Source organism: Prionailurus bengalensis, chromosome E4 (assembly GCF_016509475.1).
Source record: "Prionailurus bengalensis isolate Pbe53 chromosome E4, Fcat_Pben_1.1_paternal_pri, whole genome shotgun sequence".
NCBI classification, from domain to species: domain Eukaryota; kingdom Metazoa; phylum Chordata; class Mammalia; order Carnivora; family Felidae; genus Prionailurus; species Prionailurus bengalensis.
This window is the reverse complement of record NC_057360.1, coordinates 64,758,199-64,780,915: the sequence shown is the minus strand read 5'-3', so window position 1 is coordinate 64,780,915 and position 22,717 is coordinate 64,758,199.

The window sequence follows — 22,717 nt, the reverse complement described above, 5'->3', positions numbered from 1 at the left end:
TTCACAAGTGCTTACCTCTTATTTTTGACTAGATATTAAAGGTTCTAAGGGTTAATGAATTCGAATTAATCCGTGTAGTTTAAATTGCTAGATACAATACGGGGACACAACTCTGTACCCAAGGAAAGTGGGATACGTTTTTGGATATGAAAGTTTTGAGGCATGGAGATGCATTTTTTGTTAAGGAAAAAAAAAAAAAGTAGATCTGTCCTGAAGTGAAATTGGTAATTTCAGAATGGGAAGGAAAATAATGGAGAACAAACTAAATGTATATTTGGGCAGAGAGAGAGAATATTACCGTATATAGTCAAGTTGGCTAGAAATTGAATTGCTGTTGGGTCTTTCAAAATACATATTAATATCAATAGGTTGTTTATGTAAGTTTCTTTCATGTGCTAAAAGGAAAAAGTGTCCTTGGACTATGGGTCTGCACTTGAGAAGATGTGACAGAAGTTCTTTTGCCTTTTAAGTAACTGGTCAAGAAAGTAAATATTTTCTTTACTAAAACCATGTCCTGTGCTTCGTGTTGTCTTTATCAAGTCTTTGATGACTTAACTGAATCTTAATATTAAGAAGTGAGTTTTGCTTAGCTCACTTCTGTATTTGCTTTTAAAAGATTTTGATGACATAGATAATTAAATATTGTTTCATAATTGCCTGTGATTCCATTTCGTCAAGCATCCAAACCTTTTGATGTGTTTAACAAACTTCCCAAGTCAAATGCTAAGTGAAATTTTTTTATCTGGGTGTAATTTTCCAGAAAGTCCCTGGAACACCTCAAAAGATTTGTTCTCCCTCCTCAAAAAAAAAAAAACAAAAAAAACTTTAAACGTGTTAGCCTGATTTGATGTTAAATTACTTGAAAAGCATGATCACATAAGTGATGTAAAACCTTAGTTTACATTTGTGTGGGTATACGTTGTGAATATAAGTGGTTCCAGAATTTTCAGGAAATGTGCAAAATCCTGATATGTCCTGGTGTAAAGCTATCAATCATAATTCCCGGTATTAGCTTTTAAAAATTTTTTTTTAATGTTTATTTACTTTTGAGAGAGAGAGACACACAGAGTGTGAGTAGAGGAGGAGCAGAGAGAGAGGGAGACACAGAATCCGAAGCAGGCTCCAGGCTCCGAGCTGCCAACATAGAGCCCAATGCGGGGCTCGAACTCGTGAACCATGAGATCATGACCTGAGCCGAAGTCAGATGCTTAACCGACTGAGCCACCCCGGCGCCCCCCCAGGTATTATCTTAAAATGCTGCGTGCCACTGAAACAATCAATAATGAATTTCCAACAGATGTTTAACCATGGTCTTTTTTAAACACTTTTTCTCATTTATAGAAGTCACTGTTTTATGCTGATGTTTTTGCAAAAGTCATCTTCATGGCTTTTCATGGAAAGGACACTCACAAGCACAGGTTTCTGATAACTTTCCAATCACAGCACTGAACTGGGGAAGAATTGCGCAACTCTAATGGAGAAACTGAGGGCTTCATACAACTTCTAACCAAAAAAGTCAGAGTAAGAATTCATCACCTGGGACTAAATGAGCTGCTAAGTGTGATTATAATTTTTATGGTTGTAAAATTTAGAGCCCTGCTGGGTCTTTTATGTTTGTTTTTCTAGGTTTCAGAAAACCTTTTCTTCTGAATCTATCCGCAGTTTTCTAAAATATACCTCTGTGGATAAAGATGAAACGTTTGTCGTCTTCCCCCTGCCTGATCCCTCCAGAATTTGGAAACTCTCAGTCTATATTGTTATTTTCATGGCAATATGGTTATTTATGCAAGTTCGATAAAAATCCCTTCTCCTTGTGACAGGACACACTTGGAGACGTCGGTTGTATACCAAGGCTTTGACTGGTTTTCTCAAGGCTTTGACTTGAGAATAATCTGTACAGCCTCAGATAGGACCAGATAGCTTTACGGAACCAAGGTTGACTTTATGAAACCAAGAGAACCTCTTGGGAAAACAGCCTGGCGCCTTGCTTGCAGGGTTCCCAGTAGCTTTACCAGGTAGGTAAGGAAGGTCACTTATCGATAAAGTCGGGAACCTCGAGATGAGAGGGGTTTACCCACAGGTGTAAGTATTGTAGGCAAAAGCTGATGGCAAGTTCTCGGCTTGGCTTCCGAGTAACGACCACACTTCCACACAATGCAAGAAAAATTCTTAGTAATACGTGAAGACCTTAACGAAAGGCCAGAAAGGCCTGGCTCAGGGTTACCGGTGCAGGCAGTCGATGGCTTATAAGGCTTCAAAAACCGCTCTGCATCCCCAGCTTGAAACCACCCCATGATGTTGCCAGGAGCTACCAAGAGATTTCTCCCTACGTTCCAAATAGTTTTGATAATGAAGCTGTGCCAGGGATCAGATTAAGAGTTTTATAAAACCAACACGTCCTGAAGGTGGCAACCCCCAGACACACACTCCCCGAAGGTCTTAGGAGCCCTGAGCTGCAGGCTGCAGGAGTGTGGGGTGGTGGGGCTGTGAGCCCGTCCTGTGCCCATGATTCACAAGATCATTACTGTCCGTGTGTTAGTGCTCTGGCGTGTTGGTGTTGGTGTGCACGTTTCGAGTGGTCCGCCCCTAATTATGTATGGGTCTAATTATCCCACAAGCCCTGCTATTTTTAGTGCACAATTATGCAGAACACGAGGATTTTCAGGAATGCATATATCACATTATAGTGGGGAAAATGCCTGTTATTTCAAAAACGATGGAGCTTAAAACAATGTTGAATGAAAAAGGCAAGTTACAAAAGCTACGTAAATGGTATCTCGGACTCGGCTTTTAAAATCACAAACAATAGGATATAATGTACATCAATATCTGTATGTCTACTGAGTTGAGAAAGTATTTCTAATGAATAATTCATCCTATCTCATTCATCATCACAACTCCGGTCTAACAAGGAGAGAAGCCTCGGACATATTCGAATAGAGCGACCTTCTATAAAAGACCTGACCGGTACTCCTCAAGCCTGTCAAGGTCATGAGACATGAGGAAAGCCTGAGAAACTGTCACGGACCAGAGGAGGCCAAAGAGAGATGACAGTGGAGTGTGGTCTCCTGGCCTGAATCCTTGAACAGAAAACATACATTAGTGTAAAAACTAGAGAAATCTGAATGGAGACTAGAGTTCGGTTACGAGCAATATGCCAACCCTTGTCTTTGAGTTTTAACAAATGCACCAGTGGTGACGCAAAATGTTAAAATTAGGGGAAATTGGGTGAAGGGCTTATAGGAACTCTGCATTATTTTTGTAACATCTACACATCTAAAATTATTGCAAAGTAAAAGTTTTTTTTAAGTTCTACTCATTAAAAAAAATATGTAAGAAACATGCAACATAATTTCATTATTATGCTTACATCTGGGTCAGAGGACAAAGCTTTCTTTCAATTGTTGAGTTTGGTTTTTTTTTTTCAATTGTTTGAGTTTTTAAAAAAATCTGACACAGATTTCCATTCCTGGTGCAGTCTTTTCTCAAAACAAAAAATACGCGTTTTTAAAAAAAGGAATATTTTTTTTTAATGTTTATTTATTTGGAGAGAGAGAGTACACAAGCGGGGAAGGAGCAGAGAGAGAGGGCGAGAGAGCATCTCAGGCAGGCTCCGTGCTGTCAGTGCAGAGCCCAGTGTGGGGCTCATCTCACAAACCTTGAGATCGTGACTTGAGCCAAGATCAAGAGTCGGACACTTAACTGGCTGGGTATAGCCCTAAAGAGGGATATTTGTGAGTTACAATTAGAAGACTAAATATACGTACAACTTCCAAACAAGAAAAGAGAGAAAACGTAAGTGTCGAGGTGTAAGGAAGCTAATAAGTTGTGCTGCTCTCCTTTCTAGCTGAGTTTCGAACCAACTGAGAGAAATCAAGATGTCAGACAGAGGTCAAGACATTGGCTTTGAGGCTAAAGGGGCTGTGCTGGTTAAGATGGCTTCATCCTGACCCTCAGATGTAGACAGCTTCACTCACACAGCCGCGATGAGTTCTGGAGCAGACAGATGTCCCCCCGTGGGTGCAGGGCACGTACCGTCAAAGTCACCCCAAAGCGGAGAGCAGACTCAAACACGTGCTATCTGCAGACAGGCAGGTCCCCAAATACACACACACACATCCACACACGAAGAAGGGGACAGAAAGGGATGGCCATGCACATGCTCGGTTCCCCATCCCAAAGTCATCAATGGGCAAGTCGTTCCTTCCAGGTGGATGAGGCTGGAGTCCCGGAGAGCCAGTTCTGTGGCACGAAAACTCCCGATTCATAGTGTTTGCTGGTTTTTGTGCCGTAAATGTTCCCACCATGGCTGACTTCGGACTCCTGGTGTGATGTCTGGAAGAGGCGCGCAGAGCATCCACCAGCCAGCTGCGGAACACCCTACTTCTCCCCCGGAGGGAACCGCGTGGAAGGGAAGTGAGGCCAGGAACGTTTCTCTGAGGCTGCTTCCATCACACAAGGAATGGGAAGGAAACACTGCATCCCCATATACGTTCTTTTCATCCATAGGGCTCAACCAATACACCTGTGACCAACCAGACATGTGGCTGTCCTCAGTGCTCCTTTACGAACTCTCCTATGACTGCCGGTGGCCAATGTAGCCTGTGTTCCAGAAACTGAAATGGGTCCAAACAGTAGGTTAATTACATTAACTATATAAGGCCAGGCTAACGCCAAATCTAAAACTAACTCCTTACTCTTCCCAATCCAAATTGCTTCTATTCATATTGTCCAACTATAGTTCCACCAAAGTTCTGCGACGAGATTAAATGACAACATCAGAGTATTTCCGTAATAAATGCCAACAGCAGGTAGATGCATCCATCTAAATTTTAAGTCAATCTTCATTATTACATCTCCAGGGAGAGATTAAATTCCAAAAATTAAATTCCCCTATAAGTAAAGTACAAATTAGTTAAAGTCCAAAGTCAAATTGTCTCACTCTTGTGAGTTGAAACTCCGGAGGAATTCTGCCCCCCACCCAGCCCCAATTTCTAAATCTATTTGCAGTAGCCAGTCACACTACATAATCTGTGCAGAGTCACATTCCTTCAGCAGCAGCGGCTCAGGCCTCTTCCTCGAAAGGAGTGTGGCTCTTTCAACTCCTGCAAAGTTGGAAGAGCCCTTCCTTTAAAGAATTCGAAGAGTTTAATGGGACGCACACAATTAACACAGCATGCACTCCCCCCCTGTAAAATGTAGAAAACAAACCAAAACCACAGCTACTAAATCCGCTATCCCAGACAAAATAATGCTCTGCAGACCCAGCACTCAGTGTTGGCCAAAGGCAGTACCAGAAACTCCATAATGTCTGAGAGAATGAGAATAGTTGAAGAACATCTTGGTTGAGACTTCACGAGATGCCAGTAAATTAAGGTTCATTGTCCTGCGTCTATAACCTATAAACTCATTGGGAAGAATCTCTTGAAAGACTAATTTGAGATACAGGGATTTACCCTGCACACCCAGAGATCAGGACTGGGGCCATTGCTGCCCTCTTGACAGTTCAGTCATCAGCCATATCGGCAAAGCCTGTCACCATGTCTATTTGATGTATCCTTCTTCTCCTTTGTGCGTAATCAAACCCTCTTGATTCCTGCCCATCCCTTTGAGCCTTACGGCTTTGATATCCCATTTCTGACACCCCCTGCAGGCTCTCAGCTAGCGACACATTCTGGGCAGGAATGTCTCCTCCTCGAGAATTGTTCAGGCGTGTGAAATACGCTTGGAGAAGGTCCTTCTTGGGTGCTCACATCTCTTTCAACTTTATAAACACCCCAAGCAGATTTCTGAACTGAAGTTGCTGTTGATGCTTCTGAAGCTTAGCCCATGCGGCCAAGCACCCTCCTTAAGGAGTCTCTCCATCAGCTTGCGAATGCTTCGGGCCATCCCTGAGCAGCGCCCTTCCTGCCCTGCCATTTTCTTATGTAATGAACAAAGCCAGAGCCAACTTTGGAAGGGGTGAACCAAGTCAAGTAAAAAAATATATAAAATATACTTGCCATTCAAATGTAGCTTCAACATAAGGCCCCTAGCACCCCCTTCCCACCAGCGTGCCAGCTCCTCTGCCCATCAGATAGGCAACTTGTAGCACCACCACCCTTGGCCATTGGTTCATTCTGTTCAATGACAACGCTTGTTTCCGCAATGTGAACCAATTCAGGTGTGACAGATAAGTGAGGGAGTATCGGTGGCCGATTGCTATTCTCCACCACCAAGTAACAGCAGCCACCACGGTGGACACCAACATGGGGAGTACAGCAACCTGGAGGAACATGGAGTCACGTGTTTCTCCTCTCAGTCCACCCGGCCACATGCTTCTGTCTTAGAAAGACCCTCTTGGTGTGTTTGCCTTTTCTCTGTCACTCAATCTTTACTTATACATCTTTCCATCAGGTGAGACTTACCTGGTCCCTTTTTTTTTTTAAGGTAAAGGCAAAAATTTGGATTGTTTTATCTTAATTTAGTCATGAAAGTAGTTTTATTAGAATAGCTACTGTTTGTGTCATTGAACCAATCCCATCGTTGCAGAAGTTTTTGGGTTTTTTTTTTTGGTTTTATGGGTTTGTTTGTTTGTTTAGGTTTATTTCATTTATTTTGAGAGAGAGGGAGAGGGAGAGAGAGAATCCCAAGCACAGAGCCCAACACAGGGCTCAAACTCACAAACCGTGAGATCATGACCTGAGCCGAAACCAAGAGTCGGAGGCTTAACCAACTAAGCCACCATGAGCCCCTGTTGCAGAAGTTTTTAATGGTATGCCCTAAGCTATATTTCCCCTATAATCCCTGTTACTTTTTAGGATAAAAATTTGAAAGAATAGAAAGCTTCCTCATGATATATTACAGCAGAAATATCTGTTGAGAGATATTCACAAAGAGATGGAAAATCTTCTGAAATGTTTTATATGGAGTTTCCCGTCTTTAAGATGGAACCAAACTTGTAAGCCAAAGTCTGATGATGTAGACACTCTACACAGAAAACAAATGGTTGGACGACTGAAAATCGGCAACAGCTATTCACCAAAAGCTGCTCATTTAAGTCTCTTGAGGGTAGAAACTAGGGCAGAAGAAATATTGTGTAGGGTCTTTGCAAAAGACTTTTCCAGCAAGCAGCGGGTAGCGTAATCTGAAAGGATTTTGCCTCGTGAGGAACTAGAACCAGGAACCCAAGCAATTCTGACTTTCTCTGTTTCCTTCAACTCTGCTCAAACTGAAGACTAAGCTCTTGGTCCCGATTCAAAAATATAAACAGAGAATGAACACACCGAGTCCAGATTAGGTAAGGTCCCCATTGGTCCTCATCAACGGTGGTTGGTGATTTCAGAGCCCTATAAAAACGCGGTTGCCAGAAACCACCTGGACGTGGGATGGGGGCTCAGTTACCGAAGAAAGGGGCTGGAAGAAGCCAAAATGAATCCCCTCCAGCAGCGCATCGGAAGACCTGCGTTTCCTTTCCACTGAGCTGGGCTCTTCCTTTCAGGATGGTGGCTTTTGCTCCTCAGTCTTCACACTCTGTGCAGTGAAGGAAAGCGTCACTTTTCACTTTGTGCTTCTGGGAACCAGGGGCTCTGGGCACGAGTCAGGGATTCCGCAAGCAGCTAACACGTTCACAAACCAACGAAGATCTAAACAGCTTGACGAACGGGTGCATTGTTTCCACCTGCTTTTTGGGTGGTATGTTCCAGAAGGTCTTACTTGGTACCAAGTTTTTCAAAAGAAAGAAGGAAAGAAGGAAGGAAAGAAAGGAAGAAAAGGAAACCACCATTTTTATGTGGTCCCTAAGGTACCTTGAAGCTCAAAAAGCTTCCTCGGCTGTGATCCCCAGTGATGACCGCTCCAGTGGACCGCTCGCTAACCCTTCGACACTCACTTCAGGCAACGGATGGCACATTGAGGAGAGAAGGCAGGCAGCCCCGGCAGGGCTGAGGCAACGTTCTGATGTGTGGGACCCAGGCTGTGGGGGACACAACCACTGACACGTGAGGGGAGGGAGGTTTCATCTCTGAGAGTTTGCCCTTCAGCACCCTGTGCTCTGAGCGGAGCAGGAAGGACCTCAGAGCCATGGTGGGGACTCAAAACATGCCAACCAGGCAGCTCATACCCTGGCATCCTCCCAGCCAGGATGTTAGGACTGAAGGTCCTGCCATCGCAGACGCTGCCAATCTCAACTGGTGATAACACGAAGCCCCCCACGTTCACAGCTCCCATGTCTCCCACCAAGGACTGGTTCTGATCCAAGACTACCCACCCTCGAGCAATCTGCTCCTGCCCCGGAACAAGGCTTGTCCCTGTCCCACAGAGCGTCCCTTCTTCAGATTCCTCTGCACCAGGGGTGGCCCGTCTACCAGGAGCTCGGTGATCCCTGCGGGAGACTCCCAGCCCGAACACAGGCACTCTGGACCAGGGGAGCTCTGTGGGATCTCGAAATACGTATCAGAATCACCCACTGAAACACTACACGCTTCAGCCCTTTCTTCAGAGAGAAGGATTCATTTTCTTGCTCTGGGATGCTCTAGGCCCAGAGATTGCGCCACGGACAGATTAGTACAGGACCTGACCCACCGCTGTGAAGGACATGGCGGCTTCTCTGGCTGTGCCTCAGGGGTGACAGGAATCACCCAGCTCGATGGGGGACACAAAGGCTTTCCTGCCCACGTGTGTGGGAGACAAAAGTAGAGGAGAGAAGTTACGTTACTTGGGAGTCCCTGGGTGGCTCAGTCGGTTAAGCATCCAACTCTTGGTTTAGGCGCAAGTTGTGATCTCACGGTTCATGAGTTCAAGCACTGAGTTGGGCTCTGTGCTGACAGTGTGGAGCCTGCTTGGGATTCTCTCTCTCTCTCTCTCTCTCTCTGCTCCCCTCCTGTTTGTGATTGCTCTCTCTCCCTCTCAAAATAAATAAATAAACTTGGGGCGCCTGGGTGGCTCAGTCAGTTAAGCCTCAGACTTCGGCTTAGGCCAGGATCTAACGGTTCATGAGTTCAAGCCCCACATTGGGCTCTCCGCTGAGCCTGCTTCGGATCCTCTGTCCCCTTCTCTCTCTCTCGGCCCCTCCCCACCCTCTCTCTCTCTTTCAAAATCAATACACTTAACATTGTTTAATAAGTAGATAAATAAACAAAAAGAAGAAGTTACACGACTTGGAACACACCAAGATCTCTTCTCTCACTTCTCTGTATAAATTAGGAAACCACATATCCTGTCCGGCCCCTTAGCCTCCCCCCCGCAAGCTGCCAGTTGCCTGCATTGGCTCTGAGCAACCAGTTCCCTCAGACCAGACCCCAGGCCCAGCCTCGGGCAGCCTCTCCCTCCCCGGGCAAAAATGCCGAAGTTGGCAAATACCCGGCAACACGGCAACAGCCATTCGTGTCTAGTCGCTGCTGTGTCTGCAATTGAGTCTCAAAGATGGGTCCACGGAGAGGATGAGGGAGGCCAATGTCCCAGGGCTCTGGTGACCCGGATGCGATGGTCTCAAGACCTACCCTTCTGGGTTTATACCCACAGTAGTGGGCACATCACAGCTGATATGTGAATGACTTCCCAGACTCAGCCCATTAGGCCAGGAGTCAGGGCTCCGGGGTAAAGGCGGCAGGATCTTTCCAGAAAAGGGAGACCCCTCAGGGATAGTTATAAAAGTCTCCTGTGCCTGCTGGTATCCCAACTCTGTGAGAAAATGTTTGCAAACTGGCAAATCAGGGGCAGCCGGTTGTGTTTCCCTGTCCCTGAAACACTGTGTGGCCGTTCTTAGAAAACAGGGGACGTAAAAACTGAGCCTAAAGGGGGCGCCTGGGTGGCGCAGTCGGTTGGGCGTCCGACTTCAGCCAGGTCACGATCTCGCGGTCCGGGAGTTCGAGCCCCGCGTCGGGCTCTGGGCTGATGGCTCAGAGCCTGGAGCCTGTTTCCGATTCTGTGTCTCCCTCTCTCTCTGCCCCTCCCCCGTTCATGCTCTGTCTCTCTCTGTCCCCAAAATAAATAAACGTTGAAAAAAAAATTAAAAAAAAAAAACAAAACAAAACAAAACTGAGCCTAAAGGAAGAAAGTCATCTCTTCTGTTTTAGGGAATGAACGTATCTCCTGTCACTGAGGGCTTTGACAGATACAGCCTGGACTCGGACACAACAGAGGGGTGAAGGGGACAGTCACCCATGCAAATAGTGCTTCACAACTGCATCATGGCACCAGGATTCTAAGCTTTATCAAGAAAGGAAACAGGATTGTTCCCCAACAGAGAAGCCAGTGTGGGTTACATACTTGACATTCGTGTTACTGCAGAGCCAGTTCAGGGGGTGCAGATTCAAAGTCAAGGGCGATGGGGCAGGACAGAGGAATTCCGTCTCTATCTTGGGGCATGAATCCCCTCCCCTTCTGCATTGCTCCGGTGCCAGGGCTCTGGGCACAAGCGGACAGGAAACCCCAACTGAGCATCAGAGCAGGCTGAACGTCAGAGATCACAACCCAAACACCTCAGATGACCCTACTGAAACTGCACAGCCTGGAGGTCCTGCCCGGTCCAGTATATTGCCCTTTCTGTCCTACTGGGAGGACCTGAAAACTACAAGGTCTCTGGCCACCTTCCAGGCAGGAGCCAAGAACACGGACGACCTCACTAACAGAACACTCACTAATAGACAAATGACCCAAAAATAGCCTTCCTTTGCAACTACCTTACCCAATGGTCTTTTTGAATAATTGAAGACCCGAAGGCCCCCGGAGCCCCCACAGCCCTCCCTCTCACAGACTCCTCACTCCCTCGACTCGCTACAGAATCAGTGTGTCATGAGCCCCAGTCTGGTTGTTTGTCCTTCCCCCTCCAAGTATAGTGGACAGACTTTATTTTAGGTTTTGTTTTTGTTTTCGATTGCTACAATAAACATGAATGGAACAGACACAGGAAATAAAAATTACTGACATGAGAAGTGCACGAAGCCTAATAAAGCAGGCATAGAAAGAGCTGTCCAGATTCTCTCTCCAGAATTTATATGGCCATCATTCTGTGTGATTTTATCATCTTGTCCTGTACTCACTGACAGGGTCACTTCGTCATCTCTGGCCACAGGACTCAAGAACCGTCTTACCTCCCTTCCCAGGGACAGGACTTTATACCTATGGGCCAGCTACTCCAGTTTCTAAGACATTTATAAATCACAGTGTGAAACATCACACACACACACACACACACACACACACACACACACTCAGTGTTAAGTCTGTTCCCAAGAAGTGCAGAGCATCTCTGTTGGTGATTCCACTGATGGTGGTAAATCATGTAAACTTATTGGGTTCACTCAAGACCCACATCCCCACATCCTAGCTCCCCTTCCTAATCTACCATACCTGGAAAGCTACAGGCTTCATTTCCCAGCTCCTTTTGCCACTAAGTTTCTGCGTGTGACCGAAGTTTAGCCAACCAGTAACTGTCACAAGGGATCTATTTGGGTGCCCAAGGACTTCGCAAGGGAATCGATTTACAACTACCGTGTGAGTTGTTCCTGGAACAGAGCCATTGGAGTATTTGCTCTTGAGGAAGCTCATAGGCTGTTCTTTCTTGCCTCCCTTGCACCGGAAGAAATGAGGTGCACCCTACGCCCCGTAGCTTCCAGACTGATTAGCTTTTGAAGTATACGCACCTTTCTCTTTCCTCCAATGGACGGAGAAAGTTTAATCATGATGTCTAATGAAGTTAATGGGATGGTTTCTGCTATTAACACATGATTCTGACTTACCTCCCTCCAAAAGCCAAACCCCAGAGTATGCTATGTGTGTTCTCACACATGTGCAGGAGAAATATCATGCCTTTTGTGAAATGATTTCCTGAAAGTTTAGTCTCACACCACATCAGATTACTACAAACTGAGTAATGAAAAAGAGCACAGTTGACATGTTATCTGATTTTTTATGATTTATTATAAAAATTAATAACCATATTCGATCTACATCATTCTAATCTGGATTTTACTGATTGTAGTAATCTATATCACAAGATTCTTCCCATTAGTTATTTCTCAGTGGTTTTTATAATAACCTTTGGAAATACAAATCTAGGTAGTGAGAAGTATTATTTGAAAATATAATATTAACTATTGATAAGCCAACAATACATTGTTGTTGGCATGTAAGAAATTAAAATTCAATTGTATATTAGTTATGATGCAAAAAAAAAATCTTGTGGTGCAAAATTTTCCAATATCTGAATATTTTAAGATTACTAAAACTGCAGTAAGATTTCACCTTTTTTTTTTAATGTTTATTTATTTTTGAGAGAGAGACAGAGCATGAACGGGGGAGGGGCAGAAAGAGAGGGAGACACAGAATCCCAAGCAGGCTCTAGGCTCCGGGCTGTCAGCACAGAGCCCGATGCGGGGCTCAAACTCACGGACCGCGAGATCATGACCTGAGCCGAAGTCGGACCCTTCACCCGCGGAGCCATCCGGGTGCCCCAATTTCGCCTTTTGGTCTAAAAAATTTTAATAGAGTGTTGTGATGGGTCGAACTGTTCCCCTCTCCCTTAAGTCTTAACCCTCAGGACCTCAGGCTGGGAACTTCCTTGGAAATAGGGTTGTTGCAGATGCCATCAGTTGGGATGAGGTCACACTGAAGTGGGGTAGGCACCATCCAGGACGGCCGGTGTCCTTATAAGAAGATGGTCGTGCGGAGTCAGAGGTACCGTGAGAACACCTCGTGACAGGCAGAGAGCAGGTCAACGCGCTGTAAGCTAAGGACCACCAGCAAACCACCAACGGCTTGGAGGGGGTCAGTGAGGCGTCCCCTAAAACTTCCAAGGGAGCACAGCCCCGCTGTCGCCTGGATTTCTGACTTCCAGCCTCCAGAACTGGGAGACGATCACTGTCTGTTGTTTTCACCACCCAGTTCATGGCGCTTTGTTACAGCAGGCCCGGGGAACTGATACAGATGTATCTCACAGCAACTTGATTTCCGGCTTGAATTGCTCTGTCACTCTCTAGTAAAAGGAGTTGGAGTTTATTGTATTTTTTGTGGTTGATTTTTTACTTTTGAGAGAGAGTAATTTTTTTCTGAGAGAGAGAGAGAGAGTATCTTAAGCAGGCTCCAACACGGGGCTTGATGCCATGACCTTGGGATCACGACCTCAGCCAAAATCAAGAGTCAGACGCTCAACTGACTGAGCCACCCAGACGCCCCCAGGAGTTGGAATTTAAATCATTAAGCACTGTTTAGGTTTGCCAGGCTGTGGCTAAGGTTCCTCCTTAGGAATCAGAATCTTGAAGAAAGCAGACACGACGATTCCCTTGGACACAGAAAAGCAACACGATTTGGGTTTTTACAGAACGGAAGTTTTTCAACCCAGGTTCCAGGGACTATCAGATGCCAGTACTGACTCGTAATGAATCTCACATGCAACATGGACTTCTCAGAACGATTCTTTGTGATCTTCCTCCTAAAACACTGCCAAACAACAGGATGAAAACATCGAATACAGTGTACAATACTGTATTTATAGAACATCCAGAGTCCAAAATTAAATCAATTAATTCTTCGTGAGGAAAGCTAAGGGCACTGGTAAGATCGTCAGCAAGCCTCGTGGTTTGTTTGTTTGTTTTTTTATACACACACAGACACAGACTTTTCTTTGCTCTCATTCTAGGCGTGGATAAGATTGAGTTCTTACAGAGTCAGGAAAACCGGGACATCTACCAGAAGGCCTTTAATCGCATCCCGAACATTGCTTCGGGACGGAGGGTGAGGACAGCAGCCTTGTGGCCCAGGTTGACCTTGGCCGGCACAAGAACCTTTTCCAGCAGCATGAGCCTGCTGCGGACAGTCTCCAGCTTTGAAGCAATACTCTGCTGTCACGTCGCTGGGTCAGACCAGGCTACCCAGTCAAGTCCTCTTGCGGAACCCCCGTCCTCCCGGAGCTAACGTCTCGAATGTCTTCCGTGACGCTGTCTGCGCTCACTGGCTCGCCTCGCACACCTGCTCTCCTACACACGTCTGGAAACCCCCGGCTCTGTATGGTGGAATGCCCTGCTCATAAAAAGGGTGACCAGGGGCGCCTCCGTGGCTCAGTCGGTTGAGCATTGGACTCTTGATTTCGGCTTGAGTCATGATCTCGCTGTATAGAAGTCCGAGCCCCGATGGTGCAGAGCCTGCTTGGGATTCTCTCTCTCTCCCTCTCTCTGCCCCTCCCCCCTCAACATAAATAAAATAAACATTAAAAAAAAAAGGATAACCAAAATGGCCCACTGTCTTAGGGAAAACCCTAGGCTTTGGAGAGTCGCCCTTACGTGAGTCCTGAAATACACACAAATTAATGTGGCTCCCTGTTTTTGTAAGTGGAAAAGAGGACCCCTCTTCATTCCCTTCACAGTGGGGGGAAACACTGATGTTAAGTGATGAGACTAAACCTTTATCCTGAATTTCACACGAGTACCTGCCACAGGGAGGTGTTCGGACCTGCGGTGTGCCGTGTCGACTACTTTTCCTGAGTTCTTCCATGGGAACCCTTGGATTACCTGGTGGCCTTTGTTTTTAACCAAATTTGCATTAATCTTGACTGAAACCGGACATGTTCTTGGCTCTGCGGGCACCATTCTTCACAGACGCTGAGGTTAAACCATCCACTCCCGCACCTTCGGCCTCCAGTGTGCTTTCCAGTTGTCAGGAATGCTGAGGAATTAACACTTTGACTCTTAAATGTAATAATGTGGTTTGAAGACGCCTTTCAGAGTGAGAAAGGAGAGGGGCACGTTAATTTGTGTGAGTGGCTATCACTTCTCTTTGGTCTTATGTGTCCTAAGATTTGGAAGTGGCTCAGTTTTTTTTTAATGTTTGTTTATTTTGGAGAGAGAGAGACAGAGAGAGAGACAGAGCATGAGCAGAGAGAGGGAGACACAGAATCGGAAGCAGGCTCCAGGCTCCGAGCTGTCAGCACAGAGCCCGACGCGGGGCTGGAACTCGCGAACGGTGAGATCGTGACCTGAGATGAAGTCTGATGCTTAACGACTGAGCCACCCAGGCAGCCCAGAAGTGGTTCCGTTCTAATGCTGATGCTGGTATGAAGGTTTAGAATCCCTAGTAACTGAAACACTATCCTTCTGGCTCGTGTCACGATGGCTGCCGTGTACCTGCAAATGGCACTTGGGGTGTTGCGTTCGGTGACCCACGTTTGTGCTTGGACCACTCGCCAGACAAGGCGGTCCAGCGTTTGCGTGTGGCGGCCGTGAGCGGAGAGGACCCAGTAAGCCTCACATTTAAGTCTGGTCGCCAGGACTGGAGTGGGGGCCTCCCAGAGGCGGTGTTGTCTCGAGTGTCGTGATTTTTCCAGCGAAAGGTGGAAAATCTTACATAAATACGGAAAGGTTATGCTCCCCACATACTCTTGATGGGGAAAAGATTTTCTATGCTGACTCTGTCACGGCCATTACATCAGGTCCCTGTTCTAACCGTAGTTTGTGTTGTGAATGAAATGACAGCGTAATTACAGTAACAATCATAATAATAACACACAGTCCTATCAACACTGTGCTAAGTGTATTGCCATGTTAACCCAGTTAGTCTTTACAGGTCAGGGTGCATGCATTATCCCCATTTTATAGATGAGGACACTGAGGCATTAAGAAAATTGCTCACCGGAGCACGGTAAAGAGTGTGGTAGATTGATGTCTTATGCGTTACAGACAGGAAAACCCACAGATGTTTCCAGTTAATACATTGTGTCCACACTTAGAACAAAATGCAGGCAGAGTATCTTGGTGATGTTATTTTTTTAACTTGGAAACTTTCATTCACATGAATTTGGCCTCCATCAGGAAAGGGAGTAGGGTCTCTACAAGCTAGACTGCTGTCCAGATGAGCCTCGTGGGGGTCGCAGAGGGCCTTACGCTTAGAGGGACCCCAGCCAGTAGGGTCCACCCCAGTTTTAAGGCTCTGCCATTGGCCATCTTGAAATACTTAATTTTTGAATAAGAGGCCCCCACTTGTTGGGATGAGCACTGGGTGTTGTATGTCAACCAATTTGACAGTAAATTATATTTAAAAAAAAAGAATAAGAGGTCTTGGATTTTTACTTTGCACAGGACCCTGCAAATTATGTAACGGGTCCCGATCGTTATAATGACCATGCAGAAATTAAGTTTTATGTCTTTTATCCATGCATTAAGACTTGCTTTAGGGGCGCCTGGGTGGCGCAGTCGGTTAAGCGTCCGACTTCAGCCAGGTCACGATCTCGCGGTCCGTGAGTTCGAGCCCCGCGTCAGGCTCTGGGCTGATGGCTCAGAGCCTGGAGCCTGTTTCCGATTCTGTGTCTCCCTCTCTCTCTGCCCCTCCCCCGTTCATGCTCTGTCTCTCTCTGTCCCAAAAAAAAATAAACGTTGAAAAAAAAAAAAAAGACTTGCTTTAGCTTGGGAACATGATTTTATTAACAAACAAGATTTGCAAAAAAAAAAAAAAAAAAAAGTTCTGATTTGGAGGGAGTAATGCATGATGCCATTTACATTGTAAATATTCCAAAAATCAAGAGAGTTAAACTTGCCATCTTTTCAAATTGATGTGAGAGGAACCGGGATCCTCTTATCCCCGGCTCGTCCCTGTGTTCAGAAGAGAGATGGTTGTCATGGAAATGCATAATGGCATGTTTATTCAGGTTAAATATGAAGTCAGACTTTTTCTGACAGAAGAGAAGCTGATTTGGCTGATTAGTTTGACAATGAGTCGTGGTTTTGCTCATTACAAGAAGGTAAACATATGTCTCCGTGTGCCCAGGGCAGTGGTTCCTGATAATTAGCAACCCATCACCATCAGATTGTATGGTGGAGAACTTCCATAAATTGACGGAGTTAAATCTCCAGAGTTAGGATTATTTTTACTGCTCCCCCCCAGGAAGTACATAATAAATATATATCATCGAAACATTATATTAACAGTGGTGTATTAAAACTAATATTCAGAAACTTCTAAACCTTTCTAAGTATGTCGGGTTAAACAGAGACTTCTAAAAGGCAATCGACAAAATCCAGGGCCACTTGATGAGTCTTGATAAAGTCTTTTCAGTATAATTCAGAGAAACTGAAATTAGGGCAATAAATCCGTTTGCAAGTCAGACGGTTTTTAAATTTTTGTTTGTTTGTTTTCAACAACCTCAAGGAGGATCTAATCAGCTGATAGAGCATCATACCTAATTTTTGTGATGGAGAATTTGTGATGTGGGCCATGTAAGTTGGCAGGAGTTCAAAGAATTAAGTGTGAATGGGGGACAGGCGGGTGTGCTGTTGACCCCAGGGGTTTAGGAAGTCCAGCAAAACTGGCCGTCACATTTCATTAGATAAAGAGAGTAATCTCTGTGTACTTCCTGCCGTAAAATGCAATCCCCTCACTCAAAACTTGAAGTGAATTGCGTTTCCATTCCTTAAAATGTTCTGGAGCCCAGAAACTAAGGCAGTGCTCCAAACTGATAAATAATAACCCACAATGATAAGCGTATGTCAGAGAGACACAAGATCCAACCGAAAGAGCTAGAATAATTCAAGCAACAAAACAAAGAAGCATTGAATTACTGGAGAGCCTGCGTGGCTCAGTCAGCTAAGCATCCAACTTCAGCCCAAGTCATGATATATCGTGGTTCGTAGGTTCAAGCCCCACATCGGGCTCTACAAGGACAGTGCAGAGCCTGCTTGGGATTCTCTCTCTCTCCCTCTCTCTGCCCCTCCCCCATTTGCATGGGTGCTCTCTGTCTCTCAAAATAATAAATACATCAACTTTTTTTTAAAAAGCCTTGGATTAGAGCCCAAGGCATAAAATAAATACCTATGAATTCATATTGATATAAATAAAGGATTCGGTAAATAAATACGTAGGAGAAGAGACAAATATCTCACGCAGAAGAATTCCAAATGATTTTACACACACACTCCACGGCTGGGGCGGGGAGGGTTAGTGGGGTGGAGGAGTGTGACCCCCACCCCGGAGGTGTCACTCCCTTCCAGTGAGCATGGAGGAGTAGAGGCGAGGCGAGGAGGGCAAAGGCACAGTGATAAACTCAACGAACACCACCTCTGCCAGGTGGCAAAGTCAATAGACCAACAGTCACAAATCCCATCGCCGTCTGTACTCCTGAACTTGATGAAAATGGCATTTTTCCTCTGTGATCTTCCTCCCAAAACCCATAACCACAGTCTCATCACGAGAAAAATGTCCCAGGAATTCTAGCTGGTGAGGGCACTACCATCCATACACCAGACTGGCACTCTTCACAACTGGCCAAAAACCAGGAAGGTTTGGGGCGCCTGGGTGGCTCCGTCGGTCAAGCGTCTGACTTTGGCTCAGATCGTGACCTCGCAGTTCGTGAGTTTGAGCCCCGCGTCGGGCTCTGTGCTGACGGCTCAGAGCCTGGAGCCTGTTTCAGATTCTGTGTCTCCCTCTCTCTCTGTCCCTCCCCATTCATGTTCTGTCTCTCTCAAAAATAAATAAACATTAAAACATTAAAAGAAAAAAAAACAACAACACAGGAAGGTTTGTGAAACTGTCACAGCCCAGGGGAGCCTGAGGAGATAGGACGAGCAAATGTCATGTGATTCCTTGGACGCAGTCTTCCATTAGAAAAAGGACATTAAGTAAAAACTAAGAAAATCTGAATAAACCATGGACTTTAGGTAATAATAATGCATCAACATTCGCTCATTAACTGTAACAAATGTACCAGATTAAAGTAAGATGCTCATAATAAGGGAAGTTGGGAGTAGTCGGGGAATTCTTTGCATGGTCTTTCCCATTTTTCTGTAAACCTAAAACTCTTCTAAGATATAAAGTCTATTAGGAAAAAAATAGCAATAATAAAAATGAATGGAGCTTAACAATCAGAATATGTATCATTATTTTATTATCATTACTAAACAGGGACAAATTTGTACCTAACAATAACGTACAGGAAATACGGCATATGGAGGAACGTGGTGAATTATGTCACGGGGATTCAATCACTGAAGTAACCCAGTGTCTTCAGCAAACACATTGCAAGGCGGAAAGGTGACAAACAGGGAGACCACGGAGAGATTTAGGAGACAGGTAAACCAGGGACACGTGGGGGCCGTGTCTGGGTCCTGACGTAAACGGGACCTGCCCCCACTTTGCCGACCGTCTCGCCTGGGCCTCCCCATCCACCTGCCTGACACACTGCACCTGAGCCGGTGCCTCTGGACCTACGTTTGGAGAAGAAAACTCCTAAACACCATCGCTAAGTGTTCTACTCCCAGACATGTAGCCTCGGAAATAAGCCTGGGACCCCTTTCCCCAGCCCCTCAGTCAGCGAGGATCAAGACGCGGGAAATGTGCCTTCCTACTGTCTTCCTTTCTGGGCTTTCGAAAGAACCTTGTGTTTGTGCACAGGGAGGGGGAGGGGAGGAGGGGGAGGAGGGAGGAAGAAAAGGGGGAGGAAGAAGAGGAGGGGAAGGAGAAGGGAGAAGAAGGGAAGGGGAGGAAGGGGAGGAGGGAGAAGGGAAGAGGAAGGGAAGGGAGGAGGGAGAAGGGAAGGGGAGGAAGGGAGGGGAGAAGGGGGAGGAGGGGAAGGGAAAGAGGAGGAGGAAGAAGAGGGGGAGGGGGAGGAGGAGGGGAAGGGGAGGGGAAGAGGATGGGAAAGGGAGGAGGGAGAAGGACAGGGGAAGGGGAGGAGGGGGAGGGGGAGGAGAAAAGGAGGAGGAAGAGGAAGGAGGGGGAGGGGAAAGGCAGACATGTTCTAGAAGCTCCTACAGACGCCTCTTGTGCTTTTCGGTTTATGAAGACAGAGGACACTGGGAGTTGGAACCATAGACACAAGGAGAAATGAGGAGCCCTGGGAGACGTGGACGGGACATTACAATTTACTTGTGCGTGTCGGGGACCCTGACTGCTTCTTAAAGCTAACTCAGAGCCATTTCTCTTAGAGTGGCCACTGCGGCCAGACAATAAATCCGCCGATTCTCGCATCTGCCCTAACCCTCCTGGAGGTGTGCGTCAAAAGACTGTCTTCTTCCTGATTACAAAAAGATTGAGTAGAAACGATCATTTAATTAGAAACCAAGAAACCTGCACCATCATTGCCACATGGATGCTATCGCGCGGCAGACCCGGCAGTGAGTCACTGAGCCTCTCCGGACCCCAGGGTCCCCGTCTAGAAAACAGGGACTTTGCCCCGCAAGGCTTCCAAGACCCTCCTTTGTCTCAACCATCCTACAATTCTACCGTTTCTGGAGAGCAAACCCTCTCAAAGAAGCTGGTTCTTCTCAGGAGCGCACCTGTCCCCCCCGACACTTCCCGGGCAGGATGGACGGGGAGGGGCCGCCCTCGGTGTGGACGGCCATCCACACAGCCTGGGGGCCCCAGTGCAAGGAGCCGGCGCCCGGGCCACCACGGGACGTGGGGACACACCAGGGCCACCAGGCGACAGGACCACAGGCAGCCCGCGTGCATGGCGTTAGCTGCTTCTGGGACGAAGTGTCCACATCTCCATCACCTCCCTCCAGAGACTGGCTCTTGGCAAAGAGCCCGCGGAAGGGGCCCTGCTCCGCCTCCGGGATCAGCTCGCCTACGACTCCCCGCGACGGCCCCTCTTGAGGGGCTTCCTCACGGGAGGGTTTTCGGGCGCAGGGACCGCCACAGGGTCCAACCGAGCTTGGCTGCGAGCCACGTAGGTAGAAGACAGGGACACGGGATCTCTGTGACTCGTGAGAGGGACACACATGTACACACACATGCACGTGTATACATACTTACACATGCATGCACACACGTGCGCACACAGACACACGGTGCACACCCGCACACCCACACGCACTCACACGTGCACACACGTGTACACACAGAGACAGTGAACACCCCCACGCACTCACACATACACCTACGTGCACACGCAGACACACTGCACACCCACACACCCACACGCACTCACCTACACCCACATGCACACACAGTGCACACACACACACTCACACACACACCCACGTGCATGCACAGAGACAGTGCACACCCACACACGCTCACAGATACACCCACGTGCACACACCTGCACACGCACACAGTGCACACCCGCACACCCACACGCACTCACACATACACCCACGTGCACATGCAGACACACAGTGCACACCCACACGCACTCACGCCCACGTGCACATGCAGATACACATTACACACCCGCACACCCACATGCACTCATACATACACCCATGTGCACACACAGAGACAGTGCACACCTACACGCACTCACACGTACACCCACGTGCACCCACGTGCACACGCAGACACACAGTACACCCACACACCCACACGCACTCACACGTACACCCACGTGCACACACGTGTACACACAGAGACAGTGCACACTCACATGCACTCACACATACACCTATGTGCATGTACAGAGACAGTGCACACCCACACACACTCATACACCCATGTGCACACACATGCACACACAGACACACAGTGCACACCCACACACCTACATGCACTCACACATACACCCATGTGCACCCACGTGCACACGCAGACACACAGTACACTCCCGCACACCCACACGCACTCACACGTACACCCACGTGCACACGCAGACACAGTGCACACCCACATGCACTCATACACCCACGTGCACACACGTGCACACGCAGACACACACACACAAACACATAAACACGCGCATACACACGTGCCCACAGGTACCTCCACAGGCACACACACGTGCACCTGCACGCATACTAACACGCACATACGCACACATGCCCACGCGTACCTCCACACGCACACCCACACGCACACACATATAGACACGCACCGGCACGCACACAGTTCACCTAAGGGGTCAACACCGCGGTGCCTGGTGGCAGAGGACAGCGAACCAGCTTACGGTGAGGCCGCAGAAGACTCGCCCGCTGGAAAAGACCAGCAGAAGCTTTGTTAACTGTAGCTTGAGCCTCGTAAGTATCAGTTGATTCTTTAAAAAGCCCAGAAGCCACTCGCCTGAGGTTTGTGGGAGAAAGAAAGCAGCGAAGGAAAGTAACTTTCTCCCAGGGCTGAGGCCTCAGCCTGCGCCCCGGGGGTTGAGGAGCCTCAGTCCCCACCAACGATCGCACGGATCCCCCCGCCACCTTTCAGAACAGAAACCCTCTCCGCTCCTCGCCCCTTCCGACTTGCACGACAAGCTGTGAGTCATCGGCGCCACCAGAGAAGAAGCGAAGGGGCCCGGGACACCTGCGCAGGCCCCACTCCCCCTCGCGCTAGCAGGTGGCTTGCGTGGGTGGCCTGTCCTCAGGGCAAGTGTCGCTTCATTTTGCAAGGGAGGGAGGGAGCTGAGGCTCCGGTGGGATAAGTGACTGGTCTCTTCCAACAGGTCAGCGCCGGGAACAGACTGGAGGGAACAAGGGCCGGCAGCTGCGGCTTCTGCATCGCGGGCTGTGTCCCAACGTAAGAATGACGTCCAGAGGCCGAGGTGGGCCGCGTGGGCCAGACGGAGGGCTCCTGACGTGAAAACGACGGGAAATCCATCACTGAAAAATTAGGGCTTATTGTTTTCCCCTTGTTACGTTTTCAGAGAAATGACTCTGCGAATGCCAATGCCGACGGAATCGGCAAAGAGCAGAATCAACGCGTGACCGTGACTCACACGTGTGACTCCCCAGGACCCCAGGTCTCACAAACAACCTGAGGCCACCGAGGCGTCACGGGCCCCGCCTGCCAGTCGCCGCTGGCGGTGATGCGCCTCGTGAAGACGGTTGTGCAG